Raw genomic sequence first — 15964 nt, forward strand, 5'->3', positions numbered from 1 at the left:
TCGTTAATTGGAGAATGATGTTTTTAACACTGTGGCTAATTTGACTGGTGCAGGGCACATATTTTAATCACATATATGATATATATGCGCGATTGCTGCGGGTTAATTAGCATTTTCTTCTAATTGTACATTGTTATGAAAAGTGCTCCTTACTTGGTGTCACAGGCAGGCTGTTTTGAAGCGTGTCAGGAATAGCTTGAAGCGATACTGTACACACATGTCAGACTGTCTAAACGCTCCTCGGCCGCCGTGAGCTCGGTGAGAGTGTCAGCTCCTCGCAACTTCACTGATCCCCAGGCCTTCTGACGAAAACACACACACACACACACACACACACACACGCGAATCCGATTTGGAAATGATTCAGGCTGCCAGAGTCGTCGCAAATCGACAGGCCATTCTGATAATGACCCTGTGACATCATAAATACATCAATTATAAAAACAGGTTATACACCAAACTTAATGTGTGTTGTCGTGTTCATGTCCCCCGCATAATGAAACTAATAAAGTTTAATACGACTTCTGAATCTACAGTTTGTTTAATATTTTGGTAAAAGGGCAAAAACTTTTATTGAGATCGTGGAAATTCAGCGTTTTAGTCATGCAAAGTCATGGAAAAATTCTGGTAATTTTGTAATTTGGCATGAGGCAAACGTCTGAAATGAAATTTAATATTTAAACTCGCTGAAAAAACAGGCACAAGAGACTTTGATCATGTCTGAACTGGCAACCCGCAGCCACTATTTTCCGACAATATCTCATAATTACATCAATTGGAAAATTCTGGTTGAACCTAATATATGTTGTGTTCATGTTCCCTACATAATAAAACAGTAATAAAGTTTAATATGACTTCTGAATCTACAGTGGGTTTAATATTTTGGTAAAGGAAAAAAAAAAACGTATCAAAACTTATCAAAATCATGTAAAATCAACATTTTAGTCATGCAAAGTCATGGAAAATTCTGGGAATTTTGTAATATGAATTTTGTATTTGTAAATTTGGCATGAGGGAATAATAATAATATGCAATAATATGAGACGTAATATTTAAACTCGATGAAAAAAGACGGACGAGAGACTTTGATCGCGTCTGAACTGGCAACCCGCAGCCGCCACTTTCCGACGGTATCTCTTCCATGCAGCAGAAACCTGTGGGTGAGTAAGAGGAGTCGATAGTGAGATTATAGTTAATTTGTGTTCCTGCGTCCCGTGAACGGCGAGAGATGCCTCAGATGACGAGAGAGAAGAACAGATGGTCAGATTTTCATTTCTGCTCTTTATTGGCCTCCATATGAAACCATGATGAGACAATAATAACAGCATTTAAACTGAACTTAAGCTGACTAGCCCAGTACTTTCCCCACTGGCTGCTGTGTGTGTGTGTGTGTGTGTGTGTGTGTGTGTGTGTGTGTGTGTGTGTGTGAGAGAGAGAGAGTATCCAGTGACCTCTAGTTCTGCACACTGGCCAGCAGAAGGCAGGGTTGCAGCATTCAGTCCCTCTGGTCCTGTGTGCCGAACCCCCACCCTCCCACACACACACACACACACACACACACACACACACATACACATACATTGCCCCCTAACCCACAGGGCTCTAAACTGTGTGTGTGTGAGAGAGAGAAAGAGACAGAGACGGAGGGGGGGCGGGGGGGAGCAGAATGAAGAACGTGTGTGTTCAAGTGTGTATATGCTTATGTGCCTCGGTGTGTGTGTGTGTGTGTGTGTGTGTGTGTGTGTACGTCTGGCAGTGATGGGGGAACATGATAACCTTGTCTTTGTGCAGGTCTGGGGGGTTGAGCATTGAGTGTGTCTCGGCCCTGCCAAATCCTGCTTTTTAACAGGCCTTGGGAAACACACACACACACACACACACACACACACACACACACACACACACACACACACACACACACAATAAGGCCCCAGACACTGAGAAGCATGCAGCCAGGTCCAAATGTGTGTATGGGCACTGGGCCAGTGTGTGTGTGTGTGTGTGTGTGTGTGTGTGCGCGCCTTGATGGAATGCCAAAGTGAAATAGGTATAGAGGTTACGGAGGTAAACAAAGAAGAAGAAGAAGAGAAAAACTTAAAAACGAAGACGAGCGCAGGGGTCCTCTGGCGGGTCGGATTTTTACATTTTTACAAAACTCTGGAAAAAAAAAAGGTCAATCGAGGCTAAGCTAAAATGTAGAGAGAGAGAGAGAGAGAGAGAGAGTGTGTGTGTGTGTGAGAGAGAGAGAGAGAGAGAAAGGAAAGTGAGGGAAGGGAGTAAAAGTGTGTGAGAGGGAAACGGCAAGAGAGTGAAGTTTGACGGAGACATAAAGCAAGTGTGTGTGTGTGTGTGTGTGTGTGTGCATGTGTGTGTGTGTGTGTGTTTGAGAGAAATGGGCGAGAGAGGTGAAAATATGAGTGTGTAAAACAAACAAAACAGGAGAGAGCGGTAAAGTGAGAGACAAATGAGAGAGGAAGAGTGTCTGTATGAGAGAGAGAGAGAGAGAGAGAGAGAGAGCGGGCGAGAGACTACGGGACAGACAGGCCGACCCCCCCCCTCCCTCCCCCCTCAGCGCCCACCTGTCTCGCTGTAATGGGAGCCAGATGTTGAAAAAGGCCTGCGAGCTTCATCTCTGGCTTCCAGCCGCCGGGACGGTCGCAGCGACGGGACACCCGAACCCCCAAATAACGATTCCACTTCCACTTCCTGTTTACGGCGATACGGCCCGGTCACCCGATCCTCGCCACTTCCTGCCGCGCCGTCTGCAGAGCGGCGGCTTTTTGGGGAAGCACAAAGGAAGAAGAGAGACAGGTACTGCAAAAAATAAAAAATTAAAAAACACACTTTGCACGGTTACGATGCTTTCTGCAGCCGAACGCCGCACACACACCTTCACCCTCCTTCATCATTTTGCACTGAAACTGCTCTTAATCTGATTTTAGCGGCGTTTGAAACACCGCACGTCATCAGGTCGTATCCGGGAGATGTTAATCAATCAATCAATCAATCAATCAAACTTTATTTATAGAGCAGTTTTCATGCCATTTCATCCCAAAATGCTTTACATAAAAACACATAAAAGCAGTGCAACACATAAAAACTATACAACAAACAATAGACACAAGATATATCCCCCCCCTTCACACACACACACACACACACATTTAAAAACACTAAGGAATTAAAAACACTGAGGAAACGCTATCCTACACTCGCCACTTCGAAGTGAGGAAACACTAGAGAGAAGACAACCCATATTAAAGATTAAAATTCAGTAAATATCAATAAAAATAAATAAATAAATAAATAAAAGTAAATAAAATAAATACAATTCAGTTAAAGGCAAGACTAAAATGGTAAAATAATCCAATAAATACAATGCAATTGAAAACCAGTCTAAAATAAATAAATAAATAAAATAAAATAAAATAAATAAACAGACAAGTAAATAATAAAATAAATAAAATTCAGTGTAAAAACCAGACTAAAAGGTCAAAAATATTAAATAAATAAAAAAAATCGTAAAATAACATTTAATTAAAAGCCATACTAAAAAGGTAGGTCTTGAGTTTGCTTTTAAAATGTTAAAACTCGCTTTTCAAATATCTAAGAGACTGTAAACATTTCTAATATGTTGCACATTGATAAGCGGACAGACGGACGGATGGATGGATTTGCTCGCAGAGGTCAGCTCCAGCCAACAGAGCTTTCACGGGCCACACAGAGCGACGGGATGCCAGATTTCGGTGCACAGTGCAGCTGAAACGTGAAATTTGTCCTCCACATGAAATAAATTCAAATAAATTCATCATCTCTTGCACAGTTTTGAATTGGGGTCCTCATCTAAGTCATGTTTGCTAGTGAACGTTGGTCCATTACGTGCAGTGAAGTTCATACTTTTCTCCTGCATGTCCAGCTTCTCCTGCTGGCCCCTGATTGGTTGAGACTAGGCTCGCATCCAAATTCGAATCTGTAAACAACAAATAACTCAACCTTCCGACCATTTTTCCAAACGTTCGGCTTTAGATAATTCATATAAAATCTTCATAATCTGGGTTTATTTTGTGAAGGATGACGCTGCTTTGGCTAGTTTTGTTTTTGACATGCAGGCCTTTATTTTGAAAAGGCGTTGACCCGGAAACCACATAACGAAACACGCAGCAGACGCACATATGCGTAAACACAGTCGTGGAAAAAAGTTTTCGGACACCCTTAAAAATTTTTATCTCACAATCTCAAATATTATCATGAAATATTTGTGGAAAAATCGTTTCTGTGTTTCAAAAGGTGTGGCTGCATTAGACAGATACAAACAAATACAAATTATAATTTTTTGTTTATTGTTTACAAGAAAAACTTAAAAAAAAAATCTTTATCTTCAGGCGTGTTTCCTGCGTTCGGTTCCTTGTTTTAGCCATTTTTGTGTCTGAAGAACTTTCAGATGTGCTGGCTTTATATAGACACCAAGCTTGGCAACAAAAATTGTGTCTTTTAATAAAAAGAACGACCTTCATCACTGGTACCAAAATGACCCAATACTCCAAATTTCTTATGTATTTTTATGGAACCAATCAATTTGAAGTTTTTAATGGCTTTTTTTTTAGGATTTGTTTAGTATTTTGGCTGTGACTGTACTAAAAGAAATTGCACTTGAAGACCTAAGAGAGATTCTTAATGCAATATTTCACAATGAATGGGGTGTCCGAAAACTTTTTTCCACCACTGTATGTGGTGTGATGGTCGTATCGGTGCATTCCTGATGCGCGGAGCTAAACGTCACACAGCTTGTCACGACTGGAGGCTGATGAGTGTTTCCATTGAAAAGTGCTTGTTTCAATGCTAATGAATGGAGGACAACTTGTTGCCTGATTCTGGACAATAAGCGGGACACATCAAGTTTTTGGGGAGATTCAACTGGATGTATCAACGCGTCCACACTAGGGATGGCTCAATGCCACTTTTTCACATCCGAAACCGATACTGCAGCCTTGAGGATCGGCCGATACCGATCCGATTCTTGTTGTCACTCTAAAAGTTGTTAATAATACGTGGATGTAATTTGCATCTAAAAACACCACATTTACTGTACAACAACTATTCAGGTCCCCTAAAGAAAGAAGGAAAATATGTGACAACAACTGAAGTCATGTGTAACTGCTGTGGCTTAAACTTAAAGCTCACGTCGCTTTTTACAGCATTTATAAACACAACAGACCCAGCTGCACCATTCAAATGTTAGAAATAAAATAAAAGTACAACTTGGTGCAAATTTTGCATTTGAGTTAGTTTTATCAACTCGGAGTAGTTTCACCTGAAATTAAGTGCGTGCACCATAGCTATAAGATGAGTCACCATGGCAACGGGGAAGCGTCGGGCTGCGTTTTTCACCCCAGAAATCTTAATGCATTCATACAGCGAGTTAGAACATGTTTTTTTTTTTTTAAATTGCAACACTGCTGCAGCGGCAAAGGAGAGGGAGACGGCGTGGGGGAACACTGCTGCTCGGGTCAGTGCGTAAGTTTAAATGTAGTCCGTTGCAATCAATAATATTACAGGAGAAAACTGCTTGAATTACTGCTGGCCTATTAATTTATTTCATTTAGGTGACGTGGAACGGTAACGCTCAAAAAGATAATTGTCTGGAAATGCTAAAACATCTATGCACGGCCTTATAACCATCTCCCGACAAATATTTAATTCTCTGTACAGTAACACTGCACCTTCATCCACGGGATCTTTGTCGAAAGGACATGCCATGTTTGTGAAAAAAAAGACGCCGCCTAACTACTAATGGACTTCTAATACTAATTAGAACTAATACGCCACGCCAAAACTGGCCTGCTGACTGAATGAATGAGGAAGTTAAATCCCGTGTGTGGCTGAAAGAGGGCGGACACAGAGAGAAACTCGAGGTTTCATGAGAAAAACCTGGTCCCAACCAGGTTAGTTTGATGGAGTCTGTTACTGCGGTAACTGACCGAGAGCTTAAGTTACCTCCCTCTGTGAAACAGGCTGGAGTTACCCCTCTTACCTCCCCTTGTGAAACGGAAAACTCAGAGTTTCCCTCATTTCAGGGTTAACAGACTCAGAGTTTTCACTAAACCTTCTTGGGAAACGGACCCAAGATTTGCTGCACCAAAACAAAAACGGTTCGCTTTTCTTTGCACTCGCCTGTAAAAAGTCTCCGTACTCCTTTCCATGATGCTTCTTCAGATGCTTTATTAAGTCCGTTGTGTTAAAACGTCCAGTTTTGCTACCACCCCTTGAGACACTCATACTGCAAACGTTGCACTTTTGTCCTCCGTTAACGTACAGCTCTGCAGGCTTCTGCTCACGTGACGAAAACACAGGCACATGGCAACCATGGCGACAGCTCGTCTGTGTTACGGCATGTCGCGCAAAGTGAAGCTGAGGATATATGAGATAGCTTGGGCTTATGGATCCGATACCCGATCCAGTCATTTTGGCCTGGATCGGACCATCCCTAGTCCACACAATAAAAAAAACTGCTTTCCTTGTATTTTTCCTAATTGAATGGGAAGCAGCTGTGCATTGACCAACAAAAAACAAAACAAAGTGCCATAAAGCGACTTTTTTTAACCCAAATCAGTGCCGCTTGTTGTCTTGCTGACGCTTTAAGCTGCTGGCGTCGATTTATTTGTTGGTTCGCTCCCCCTCCATTCGCTCGCCTCAGTTAGGTACCGGTGTCACGCTGTATATTGTAGTATGTGAACGTACATTTGAAAAGTTTCCTGCCCCGTGTTGTACAGAACCACAAGGTGACATACCAGAGGCTGAAGGACTTTTTCCTCTTTATACTTTGTATTTTCATTTAAACAAGTGGGAAAAAAAAAAAAAAAAAAACAACATACAACTGTCCGTGGAGTGAAACAGTTTCACATTTCTGGTGTTCTTTAAGCGATTTCCTGGAGACCAGAGGCTTCTCTTCAAGGCTTTCCTCCTTTCAGAATCTTGAAATAATTCAGATCCCACCACTCGGATCAACAAAAAATGTCACTACTGAGGAGAATTCTTGTATTTTTAGCCGAGCAGACGCGATCACGTCTCCGGCTCACCTCGCCTTGAACCGGGAAACATTCAAATCCTTTTTTTTTTTTTTTTTTTTTCTGAACTCCGCGAGACCGCGCTCAAATTATTCTTTATTAAAACTGTAGTTTCTTTTTCCCGGTAACTTTCCCCTGCCTCCAAAGCCCATTGTCATTTGATCACGACATACATAAGAGACCGTCTCGCCGCGAATGATCAGACAACGTTACGAGTAATCGAGTATTCAAAGCACAAAAAAAAAGTCATAAAACTAGATATGATATTTATTTGATATGGAAATGTTTATACATATGCATCGCAGCCTATTAATTATTCATATTGTCTTGTTTTTTTCCACTTGTCCGTGATATACATTATGTATTCTTTTCTTCCGACAGACAGATCTTTGAAATGGGGAGAAGAAAGAGGTAAAAAAAGGGAAAAAAGAGGAGGCAGGATCAGTTGGTGTCTCTCACTTCGACTACAAAAGAGTGAAAGAGGAAAAACTTCATTATATGGGCGAGTGACAGGAAGCGTGAGAGAGAGAGACAGAGGAAGACGGAGAATGAGGACCTTTTTTTTTTCCCCCCACCTCTGTTTCATGTCTCTGTTTCTGAACACAAAGAAGCCATCTCTGCGGACCGTAATATCCATAACACACACTCACACACACACTCACACACACACACATACACAGTGACCCCATATCTCATAAGCCAACCATCAACTGTCATTCTTATTCAGTGTCTTACTTTCTCCACAGTCACCGCCGCACATGTGATAGCTCAGCGTCGCCGCCACGCACAGGCGCGGCCACTTAACTTTTTTTTTTATTGTTAAAATCCATTATTATCACTCCACCTGTGTGTTTTTCATGACCTCACAAGAAGAAATCCAACGCCGCCGCAGACGAGCGAGCGGAAAAATCAGCTTTCCGTCGCCGTTTGAGAACCAAATCTGGCGTCGGGTGGTGTTTTTCGGTCCTCCGCTCTGCCTGGGTGTGGCTCTCGCCCGCTTCAGGCTGAACGAGGCCACAGCTGATCTTGTAGCTTTTGCCTTTATAAAAAAAAAAAAAAAAAAAAAAACAGATAACAGAGAGAAGGAAAAAAATCAGCATAGATTCAATCATAAAAAGAAAATAATCTATTTTTTTGTCTTTATTTGGATCCGCATCAGCTTCCTCAAACTAGTCGCTACTCTCCCTGGGGTCCACATGATTAAAAATAAAAAAAAAAAAATAAAAAAAAAATCACAAAATATAGTATGACACAACACTAACCAAACTTTAACAGTGGTTAAATAAATAAAACTTAAAGCTGGTTTGCTGACGTATGAAAACATGGTGACGCGCAGGATTTCCATGGGTTATGGAATCTGCGAAAAGTCACGTAATGTCATCGAGTTTTTGGAAGTAAATAAAGTACAGATTTGTTAATTGATTACACACATTATCTTCACTTCCACTGCAGAATAAAATGGAAAAATACATTTTGGTGGCCGCTTTACGAGATTTTAATGAGATCTCTGAACCTGAGGTGTGTTTAAAAGCTTCCTCAAGAAAAAAAAACAAAAAAAAACACCTCAGGCCACTTTTATGCAGGTCATGGAAATTCAGCATTTTAGTTATGGAAAGTCGTGGAAAAGTCATGGAAAAGTCATGGAAGTTTACAACCTGTACATACGGCCAGTCTTTTTTTGTGTGTGTCTCCATTGATTTATTTTGTTTATATAAAACAGACTAAATATCCAAATGATGAATGCCAAATAATACCAGATGCAGGGACTTTGTCTGAGTCAAATGTTGATTTTGTAGTTTTTAATCTTTATAATAAAGAGCAAAGAGCCTCTAGAATGATGAGTAAGACTCTATTAGAAGCATTAAGGACCAATAAGATTCCTTTCAGCCCGTAGTTTGGTAAGCTGTGATAATTAATCACACTGATTGATTAACAGTATCTGGTTAGTCATCAGTCATCTCACCACTTTGGAGCAAAACGACTTTAATGACGTTAAATGTAATAAAGTGCATGTGAGTTTTCATCTATTCGGGCTTTTCCTCTATAATTTCACTTGAACTTTCAGCGACCTTTGTTTTAGATGAAGCTTTTATTTTGAAGTTTCATTCCACGTCGACCTTGAGGACCTCTGGGTTTTTTTTTTTTCCCACGTCACTCTCAAGCCATTTTGCTCTCGAGATTTTTTTTTTTTTTTTTTTTTTTTTTTTGTCCACCCAGCCAGCAAACTGAGCTGATCAGCAGCATGGAGCTGATTTTGATTGACAGCTGGTGGGCCGCTATACGCCGCGACATCGAGCTCCTTCCATGATGTGGATTCACCGCTTAAACTTTTGAGTATGGCCTGCAATTAAAGACTTGACAGCTATACATCTATTGTTTATTAGCACTAAACACAGATAGCATGTGCTGCAAAAAAAAAAAAAAAAAAAAGCATCTTTAGTCTTCACAACTCATTTTTTCCTGAAAAGAAGCGAATAAATCTGCTCTGATTTCCCATCCTGATCATCCTGTTACCATCGTTTCCTCAAATCAAGAGCTTTTCTCGACACCGGTGGTTGGGCTCTGCCTCGTTTCAAGATGTTCTGCATTGCAAAAACGCAAAATCTTACCAAGATTATTTGTCTTATTTCAAGTCAAAAATGTCTTATTTCTAGTCAAAATATCTCATTACACTTAAAATAAGACATGATCACCTCAGAAGTAACTTGTTTTTAGACAATTTTCACTTGTTTCAAGTGAAATAAGTGAAAATTTGCTAGAAACAAGAAACAAATTTTGCCAATGAAACAAGCAAATTTTCACTTGAAACAAGAGCCAATTGTCTAAAAACAAGTTACTTCTGAGGTGATCATGTCTTATTTTAAGTGTAATGAGATATTTTGACTAGTAATAAGACATTTTTGACTTGAAATAAGAAAATAATCTTGGTAAGATTTTGAGTTTTTGCAGTGTGTGCGTTTTAAGGAGCGTTTCTTAGGAGAAAAAGGTGAAACCACACGGGGGATATCATATAATTCTTTCAGATTTTAAGAGCGGATATGAGACTAAATGACTTGTAAAGCAAAGCGCCAACATAGCAGGACTCCAGCGGTGACTAATTCTGATCTGTGAGCAGCGTCGACCGCTCTTAGCTGCTTTGCATATTTCAAACACACACACATGCACACACACACACACACATCAGGAACAATCAGTATTTCTTCCATCTGTTTTCTCGCACGCCTGCTTTCCTCTTATTTCGTCTGAATCGTCAGTTTTATTCCGTGTTTTCTTCTCCGTGTTTTCGCTCGTGAACACGCCGCGCCGAGGTCAGTTCGAGGTTGTGTGTGTGGGGGTTGTTTTGACTGGCCACTGTCTGTTTTTTTTTTTTTTTTGATGGTAGCCTGCCATGCCGGTGTTATCAGCCCCCATCGGGAATTGTTTTCAACATCAGTCGCTGCTGAGTGTCTGTCTGTGAATGCATGTGTGTGTGTTTGCATGCGTGCATCTGTGTGTGTGTGTGTGTGTGTACCAACAGCGCAGTAATCTGTAGGCGGGTCACCATTCTTAATGCAGCCCGTGTCATCAGTTCCCGTGACAACAGGGGGAATGATGCGGCCGATACATATGAAACAGGGTGCCATGCATAAACATGGAGGCTGCAGCAGGAGGAGGGCGAGGGCAGCGCCGGGGCGAGGTTACGAGGTGTGTGTGTGTGTGTGTGTGTGTGTGTGTGTGTGTGCTTGTGTATACGTGTGTGTTTATGTGTGCATGTGCTACCCAACCTGGACCCCTCTCTTTTCCTGTTTATTATTCATGAGCCCCCCCAGTGTGCTGTCACTAGCCCCTCCCCCTGGTGTGAGCATGTGAATGTGTTTATGTGTGTGTGTGTGTGTTTTAGTGTTGTGTGTGTGTGTGTGTGTGTGTGTGTGTGTGTGTGATGGATGGCGACAGCGTCAACTGATGGTAGATCAGGATTAAGATCAAACACAGCTCAACGTCACACTCCGTCAGGTTCACTGGACGCATTTGGCCACACACACACACACACACACACACACATATGCACACATGCACTTTTAAAGGCTGTAAAAAAAAAAAAAAGCCTTTTCATCACAGTTTGTGCCTGCAAACATCCACAAATGTATCTGTCAGTGATTTTTTTTTTTTTTTTTTTTTTTTTTTTTTATTGCTCTAACTGACATAACAGAGACGGAGGCACGACGCCAAACCTGAACCTACAAATGAACTACGGCTCCTCTGGACTGAAAATTACGGCAACACACACACGCTCATATTTTTAAAATGTTTCAAAGCAGTTATCGTTTATTCATTTCATTAAAGAAACTATTATCTTGGCCGCCTTCGTTTGTGTTCGAACCCGATCCTTTCATCATATGGGGGGGAAAAAGTAGGATTTACGAGCACTGCATTGTGTCTTGGCTTGGAGTGTGTGTGTGTGTGTGTGTGTGTGTGTGTGTGTGTGTGCCAAATGTGTGCTCAATATTTACAGTTAGGGACACTGGGTCTTTATTTGTTCAAGCAAGAGAGCATGCACACACACACACACACTCTTCTCTCTCTCTCTCTCTCTCTCTCTCTCACACACACACACACACACACACACACAGCGAAGGCAGCTAGGCCTCCGATCTCCACACAAAGCATTCCAAAGGGAGATGTTTTCAATTCACTCATTATAGAGGGGTCACTCCAGGTCAAGTTCAATGCCAGGGAAAAAGAGTGGCTACACTGAGGCGGGGGGGGTGCCACCCACACACACACACACACACATAAACACACACGTGCATGCACACGCACACACCACACACACACGCACGCTCCCATGCAGCGAGCCCAGCACGACTACAACCACACACACACCGGAGCTGAGGATTTTGGGTAAATACGGCGAAATTAGCCTCATTGTGGTGTTTTGAATTTTGGCGGAACAATAACAACGACAACAAAAACAACAACAACAACATCATAAAAAAGAGATAAAGAGGCTGGAAATAAAAGGATCCACACAGACGGAGGGATGGAGGGATGGAGGGACGGCAGAGGTCGGGTGAGGAATCGGTTTTTTGGTGGCGAGAGGAAAAGTAGCTGGGCTGTAAACATGTCAGTGGGGGAGAGGAGGAGGAGGGGGGGGGGGTGTAATGATGTCATTAGTATGCATCACACACACACACACACACACACACACTCTTCCTTCACTCTGTCTCTCTCCATTTGTCATTCTATCTCTTCCACTTGTCCTTTTCTTCTCTCTCTCTTGCTCTTTTTTTCTCAGAGTTGTAGACTTGATTCAGTGGTGGGATGCATGGTGTGTGTGTGTGTGTGTGTGTGTGTGTGTGTGTGTGTGTGTGTGTGTGTGTGTGTGTGAGAATGTGCATGTGTGTCAGGCAAAAGGCCGCAATAGCAATGGAACGGGAGGCCATGCACACACACACACACACACACACATGCATGCATGGATCAGGACTGTTTTGTCATACAGGAAGCAAGGGGCTGATGGGAAATGTAGTCTTCATGCAGAGAGGGCCTTTTCTCCATATTTCTCATTGATTCACATTCATTATACCAGATCACCGCAATCTCATAATGATATAGTGACGTTTGAAAATCATACATGAAGCGACTAAGACTTTTTTATTTTATTTTATTATTATTTATTTTATTTTTTGGCATTGATTCTCATAGAAATACACATCATTTCAAATCATCTCTACCTGTTTTTCCTCCCTCTCTCCCTTTTTCCGGTGTCAGTCGTTGTGTTTGTGCCGGCTCAGCCCGGCGTCGGGCCCATTAGTGAAAATCTTGAGGTAAATCCCAGTTTTACACCCACACATCTGTACTGTGCCCACACACACACACACACACACACACACGTTGATAATGGGGGTTTTCCCAATACTTCTCTGATTTATACCAGTCATCCTCGCCTCCCACATAAACACACACACACACACACACACACACACACACACAGAGAGAGCGCGCTGTTTGGCAGTAAGCAGAGAAATGGCCGCCCCAGCCTCACCAGCCTGTGGTGTTGCTTGATGAATGTCACGGCACAACTCAGCAAAATTTAATGTACCTGAACAGTGGAAAGGCCAAGAGGCTGTGCCACTTAAAAATAAATTTCTCTAATAGTGTACGGGCGCATGAGTTTGTGTGATTTATGGATGAGAGTGTATGATTTTGGGTCAGAGAAATAAGGCGGGGGGATGAGATGGATTTGGAAAAAAGCAAATTTTTAAATTTATTTGCTGGACTAAGATCACTGTAATTGTTTTTTTTTAACATTAGTTCATTTTAATCATTATAATTATTGCCTGTTTTTGTGTTTTGCTCCATTTGCACTTTTGATTTTACATCACATGGTTACATCACACATCAACTTTAAGGTTGCAGTGGCCTGACGCCTCTGGATTTCACTTTGCACCAGACTGGGGCTCGAAAACTTTTAAATTTCTAGCGCCAAGTCAAGTTGATCTTTCTCATACTAACTGTTTTGAATATAAAACAATAATAAAACAAGCATTTACACAGTACAAAAAGGGATAAAATACTAAAAATCAAGGCACAAACCAAAATAAAACCATCGCAAACTCAAGAGTCAAGTCCTTTAAATTGCAATGGCTGCAGGAAAGGATGCATGATAATAAGCAGAAACCATATGCAGGATGCAGTTTTTCCTCTGTTTGATAGTTGAAGAGAGAGAGAGCTGTCCGACGCTGGAATAAAACCTGAAAAATAGATAGTTAGATACTTTATTCATCCCGAAGGAAATTCACAGTTTTCAGCAGTATCCACAGAGCACAAGATTAAATAAATAAAAAATAAAGAATAAAAGATGACACTCGAGATCTAAAGATCTAAGTACCCAATGTGCAAAAAACAATGTGCAAAAAAACAAAAAACCAGCGTGCATCGATGTATACAATGTGCATAGATGTGGGAAACGTGCAAATTTCCAGTATAAACAGATGATAAATAGCAGATAAATAGATGATAAAAAACCAAAAAACCAGTGTGCATCGATCAGGGGCGGATCTAGACAAATATTCATGGGGTGGCAAGAGGGTGACATGGAGACTTTAAGGGGTGGCAGAAATATATATGCTGATTTAATACCAAACGATCACATATATCAGTATTTGCTTGGAAAACCCCCAAATGAGGATATTTTAACTCAAAAACATTCTATTATTGTGGTACATGAGTAAAGCATTGAATAGAAAACCAAAAGGTGGCATTAGAAATAATTATTTATTTATTTATTTATTTATTTATCAACCCCTTAAATAGTGGGAGTGTCATCTTTTGCTGCATTTACTTGCACTCGGACATTTGAGTCTCGTAACAGCGAGTTTCCGAACAGCCACAATTAAAAAAATAAAATAAATAAATTGTCTGAAATTGGGGTGGCAACTAGGGGGTGGCAAGGCATTTTTCTAGGGTGGCAGCTGCCACCCCCTGCCACCCCCTAGAACCGCCTATGGCATCGATGTATACAATGTGCATAGATGTGGGCAATGTGCAAATGACATATTTAATACAAACACCTTAAAGCAGAGTCACCACCGCCGCCCTCGCTGGCTCGGCCTCGTGGCGTCATCGTCCTCGGGCGGCTGGAACGCCGTCCGGTCGAGTGTCCGCCGTTGCATTTTCCCTCGCGTCGTCCCGAAAATGACAGGTCAGCCGCCCTCTGCAGGACCACAACCACAGATGGTCAGTTCGGGCGGCCAGCTGGCGGTCGGCAGGCGGCCCCGGCGGCGGCCACACCGCTGCCTTTTCGACCGTCGTCGGTTTTAAGACGTCTTTCTTATGGTGACAAAGTCCAACCGCAGATTCGTGGGGAATTTCTGGACGCCTCCCAACATATATAGAAAGAGGGATTTTTTTTTTTTTTTTTCTCTTCTCTCTTTCCCTGACAGCTGTTATGACTCTCAAATATACAGCCGGCTACTGTGAATCTGTGTTGCATCATGTCGGTGGAATGCGAACATGCAGCGGGGGCTTTTATGGAACATAAGGTTACAATTCACAAATATACATGAAACGCGATGGTCAAGCTGGGAACGATTCATGCATGAGGTAACCGGGTCCGGTGCCACCGAGTGACTCAAACTCTCGCCTCCGTCTGGGTTTCTAGATAGTTAAAGGTCCATTTCACTTCATTCCCCTCCCTCCTTCCCTTCCTCCGTCCCCCACCAGCGCCCACCCCTCCACCCACCGCCATCTTCATCAGAGAGAGAAAGAAGGAGAGAGCAAAAACAGGGGTAATTAAAATGTCTTAACTTGTAGCTTAATTACGAGCCAGCCAATGAATCTCTTTGTCAGTGCAGTTCTTTCTCCCTGTCCTCCCTTTTTGCATAGAACAATAAAACCTCTGTTAAAAAAATGTAATTTGCTCTTTGTTAAGATTAGATTCTGCCTCTTTTTTTTTTTTTCTAAATTGAAACGTTAAAGCAAATCAAAGACGAACAACGCGCCTCTCCTTTCTCTTTCCCCTTTTTTTTTTTTTTTTTTTTACTCCTGCCCACCCCCTCCCCTCCTCTCCTCCTCCTTCCCCTCCCCCTCCTCCTTCCCCCTCCCCGAGATTCCCCGACACTGTAGCCATGGAAATGGGACTTTGGGGATGAAAAGAAACCATAATTTTGCGGCAGGATTAATTTGGAGACATGAGCGATGCCAAATGAAATCCCTGTCAAAACCTCTGCTGATTCTTTTCATCGCCCCGCAGATCCCTGAGAAATCTGTTCCCCCATGGCGTTTATGATTTGACAGTCCAGTAGTTTTGGACTTAGTTCCCCCCTGATACCTCTGACATGTTGACATTAAGTGGTTTCCGAGACAGGCGGCACCCATATTTCAATCACCATTAAGCGGGGGATATTGGCCGTTAGTTT

Source organism: Myripristis murdjan, chromosome 15 (genome assembly GCF_902150065.1).
Source record: "Myripristis murdjan chromosome 15, fMyrMur1.1, whole genome shotgun sequence".
NCBI lineage: Eukaryota > Metazoa > Chordata > Actinopteri > Holocentriformes > Holocentridae > Myripristis > Myripristis murdjan.